Here is a 5,365-nt window from a genome sequence, read left to right as displayed (position 1 = left end):
CAGGTGACCGTTGGACCTCGACCGGACCCCAATCGGTTGAGGTTCAACCTTGACCAGTTGAACAACCATTCTGGAAGAAAGAGAAAGTTTTTTGCACCCTCGACCAATTAAGTTGGGGATCTACTTGGGCCTCGACCGATTAAGCTGTGGGTCGACCCGGACCTTGACCGGTTGAGTTAGGGGTCGACCCAGACCTCGACCGGTTGAGCTTGCGATCGACCGGTTCCTCACCCTGTTCAACTTGTTGAGTCTTTTTTTTGGCTCAACAACCAACTTTTTCAACTTAAAACCTTTTTAAAACAAGTTTGATAAACATTTAACATAAGGTTTTAGTTGAAAACATGAAATCATCCAATTCTTAAAATATTTAAAACAACATAACTTTTGGATGATTTTGATGCATAAGTAAATAATGTAATGCATGAAAATCCTAGTGCACCAACAACCTTATAAAGAGATCTTATGAAGTTTGGGTCTTGAAAAACACTTCTCTTTGAGGTGGTCTTCTTCTTCATGATTTCTCCTTGGCTTGATTTGTCTTTGTGATTGCCACTTTGGAAATTGTCTTGCCTAATCACACTTGAAATATAGTCATTAGTTCTAAACCTTGTTTTGTTATTATCAAAATCAAGATTAACCAAACCTTGGTTTCACAACTTTGTTTTTGAATTTCTAAATATTTTTTAAAGTATTCCCTTTGAAGTTCTTTATCAGGAATGTTTTTTATGATTTCTATGAGAAAGTTTGACTCACTAGATATCATATTAATTTGTTTGATTTGGCAAAGACAGTTTTCTACACAATCACAAGATGACTAGGAATTGAGAAATTGAGTAATTACAAATGGTATAAGGAAGTATACTTTGCCAAAGGATACTCAAGAACAGATTGTAACCAACCCTATTGGAAAAAACGTTTTCTAAATGGGACCCAAAGTTTTTAGTCAAAGAGTATAGGTAAGGATCAAAGAGATGTACAATGGTATTATCCCTTATGATTCTTTAACATATGGACAACTAGCCAACTTTGTTAGCCAAGAAACATTAAATCTTTGCTCTTTGATCAAAGTAAATGCTACCATAAAAAAGGACTTTAAATATGCCAAGAAAGAGTTAGGATTTTTCTGTGCCCAATATGGGTATGACATTCTTCTTCCTCCATCAGTTAGATAAGAAAAGTTCTATAAGTCTAAAAGGAAAAGAACAAATAAGAAATATTCAAATTTAAAATAAAACCCTTTTATAGAAAACCCAAACGAAAGAAACATTCAAATAAAAAATATCAAAACTTTCCCTCTAAAAAGAAGGATGAAAAAGACATCAAATATTTCAAATGTGGCAAAAAGGGGTATATAGCTCCCAATTGCAAAATCAAAGAAATCATTGTTGATCTAGACATAGGAAAACGTCTCAAAAGACAAATGATAAACCTTATCAAAACTGAGTCTGATTCGTCTAGTCAGTCCCCGATGAAAACATATAATGATAACCAATTTCTTCTGATTGAAGAAAGTTCTTCAAATGAGTCAACCAGTTCTTCTTCCCAATCATCTTGTGATTGTGTAGAAAACTGTCTTTGCCAAATCAAACAGATTAATATGATATCTAGTGAGTCAAACTTTCTCATAGAAATCATAGAAATCATAGAAAACATTCCTGATAAAGAACTTCAAAGGGAATACTTTAAAAAATATTTAGAAATTCAAAAACAAAGTAATAACATGAATCCAGAAAACAATAACCAATACAACCTAAAAACTGTATTAGATAAGTTCGCCAGTAAACCTAGGTCTATAGGAATACAGGACCTTCAAAATGAAATTCGTCAAATAAAACTTCAAATCAACTCAATGATAGTTCAAAATGAAGACTTAGAAACAAGACTAAAAGTCTTAGAAAAAAGAAAAAAAATCAAATTATTGAAGAACCCAAAAACATTGAAAATACGCAATTGGAAGAAAGAGAATCTTCTCAATTGTTTGTAAACACTATAACAAAAATGATAACTCAAAAATGGCACATCAAAATAAATTTTTTTTATCAAACCTGATTTTTCAAAAGAATTTATCGCATTAATTGATTCTGGTGCTGATATTAACTGTATCCAAAAAGGATTAATTTCTGTTAGATATTTTGAACAAACTCTTCAAACAGTTGTAGGGGCAAACAAACAACCCTTACAGATAAATTACAAAATTTCAAATGTTCAGGTTTGTAACAAAAATATTTGTTATAAAATTTCTCTTTTATTGGTAAAAGACATGAACAAAGAAATAATTTTAGGAACACCTTTCCTTAGCCTCCTCTATCCTTTTAGAGTTAATGCAAAATGAATCAAAACTATTTTTGAAGGACAAGAAATTTACTTTAAATTTCTTAGTCCTCCAAAGATAAAAGAATTGAATAGTCTTGATAATCAAGTTAATCTAATTCAAAAGAAAAAACAACAAATCAAATTTCTAGGAAAAGAATACATTATAGAAGAATAGAAGAAAATCTTTTACAAAAAGAAATTCAAACAAGAATTGAAAAAATAAAAAGCCAAATCGAAATAGATTTATGTTCTTCTATACCTAATGCTTTTTGGAATAGAAAGAAACATAAAGTCTCCTTGCCTTATGTTGAAGGATTTGATGAAAGACAATTTCCTACTAAAGCAAGACCCATTTAAATGAATGCTCAATTACTTGAGTATTGTAAGGAAGAAATAAAAGATTTAATGGATAAAAATCTGATTAGAAAAAGTCAATCTCCTTGGAGTTGTGCTGCTTTCCACGTTCAAAACCCTTCAGAAATTGAAGGAGGTGCCCCTAGACTTGTAATTAATTACAAGTCTTTGAATAAGGTTCTCAAATGAATAAGGTATCATATACCTAACAAGAGAGACCTTATTGGACGTCTCCATAATGCTTCAATTTTCTCAAAATTTGATATGAAGTTTGGATTTTGGCAAATACAACTTCATGAAAAAGATAGATATAAAACTACATTCACTGTTCCATTTGGGCATTATGAATGGAATGTGATGCCTTTTGGTTTGAAAAATGCTTATTCAGAATTCCAAAATATAATGAACGACATTTTTAATCCCTATACTAATTTCTCCTTAGTATACATTGATGATGTTCTTATATTTTCAAATTCTTTGGAACAACACTTCAAACACTTAGAAACTTTTCAAAAGATTGTTAGGGATAACAGTTTAGTTGTCTCCGCCCCTAAGATCAAACTGTTCCAAACCAGGATTAGATTTTTAGGCTTTGAAATCTACCAAGGTACTATTAAACCCATTCAAAGGTCTATAGAATATGGAAGTAAATTCCCTGATGAAATTAAGGACAAGACCCAGCTTCAAAGATTCTTAGGAAGTCTAAACTATGTTTCAGACTTTTTCCTTAACCTTAGAACCACAATCAAACCTTTGTTTTACAGGCTTAGGAAAACCCCAAAGCCTTAGACGTAGGAACATACAAATATAGTCAAACAAGTCAAAGAACAAGTCAAGAGTCTTCCTTGCTTAGGAATCCTCAACCTCGATGCCTTTCCTATTATAAAGACAAATGCCTCTAACATAGGATATGGTAGCATACTCAAAAGAGATTTTCAAAATAAATTCTCCATTATCCATTTTCATTATGGAATATGGAGTGGACCATAGGAAAATTATTCAACAATCAAAAAAGAGATTTTGGAAATAGTTTCATGCATTAAAAAATTTCAAGAAGATGTTTTTGACAAAAAAAATTATTTTTCGTGTTGATTGCAAAAGCACAAAAGAAATTCTTCAAAAAGATGTTCAAAATATTGTTTCAAAACACACATTTGCAAGATGGCAAGCCATCTTGTTAGTTTTTTTTATTTTGAAATTGAATTTATCAAATGAGATTCAAACTCTCTTCCTGATTTTCTTTCACGTGAGTTTTTACAGGGAAAATGAGCTCTCAAAAATATAAATCCTCAAAGACCACAAAAGCCTCTTAAAGCCAAAACAGATTTCAAGTTCTTGGAAATCTGCCTTCAAACCAGCCCAAACAAACCTTTGCTCAAAAGATTTCCTCAAGTCAAAATCAACCGTATGTGGATAAGGCCCATACTTTGAAGGTATAGGTTCTCGAACCTTTTCAAATTTCAAACTCTGGGAAACCAGATCTTTCAAAAATCTTTTCCAAATGAAAGTATTTCCTCCAAAACAATTTAGATAAAACTCGTAGATTCTATGAGTTTATTTTGGTGGATACCAAGTCCGTAGAAATCTCCCATATTCAAAATGAAGCTTCTATAGAAATTTGTTATTCAAAATGCAAAATTTTCAAAGTGCTTACTCACAAATTGTGGGGTCAGTTTACTGATACTCACAAAACATTTTCAGGAAATTTTAAACCAAAGTCTTATGATTATCATGATTATATAGACGCTTGGTTTTATACATTTTTCTATCACACTTTTGATCATTCATGGTTTACTGATACTCACAAAACATTTTCAGAAAATTTTAAACCAAAGTCTTATGATTGTCATGATTATATAGACACTTGGTTTTATACATTTTTCTATCGCCCTTTTGATCATTCATGGTTTTTTCATTGGGGTAATGAAATTAAAAATCAAAATGATTTTCCAAATTGGTTTCTAACAATAATTCCTATTAAAATTTTAGGAAATAAAAAAATATTAATTCTATTTAAATAGGATTTTTTTGCACAACATTTTATACATTTTTAGGAAACCAAAATAAGAATCCTACGAGGTGTTTGTTTATAGAAAAAGAAAAATATCAAATAATAAAATAAAATAATAATACTAATAATAATAATAAAATATTAAAAGAAAGAAAAACATTTAGATGAAGGAGTGTAGTTGTCAACTGATTTGGATGACATGGTTATTAAAAGTGCATTTTTTGAAATAATTAGATGACTCAAAGTATATGTATTTAAATTATTTTTAAATAGATGAAGATAATACTAATTAAAAAAATTTAAGGTTATTTTTTTCATATATTTTCGTATTAGTGAATCAAATCCCATTTTTCTCAAATAAGAGGGTGATAAAAATTTAAAACAAAAGATAAATTAGAAAAAAATAATTTAAAAACAAAAATATGGATAAATATTAAAATAATTATATAATATAAAAAAAAAAATTATAGATATAAGATATTTAAAAATATAGAAAATAAGTTTTTATTCTAGCATACATGACAACTATTTTTTAGTAACTAATTTTGGAAATTATTGTTAATAATTTTTCTTTGAAAATTATTTTGGAAACGTGCCCAAATATGTCTTTATCTTTTCCTAATCAAAACTTTTCCCTAATGAAAAAGAATTTCGGTCATATATTAGTAAAAAAAAAAACAACAGAAA

This window comes from Vitis vinifera, chromosome 13 (genome assembly GCF_030704535.1).
Source record: "Vitis vinifera cultivar Pinot Noir 40024 chromosome 13, ASM3070453v1".
In the NCBI taxonomy this organism is placed as follows: Eukaryota; Viridiplantae; Streptophyta; class Magnoliopsida; order Vitales; family Vitaceae; genus Vitis; species Vitis vinifera.
This window is presented reverse-complemented; position numbering follows the sequence as displayed.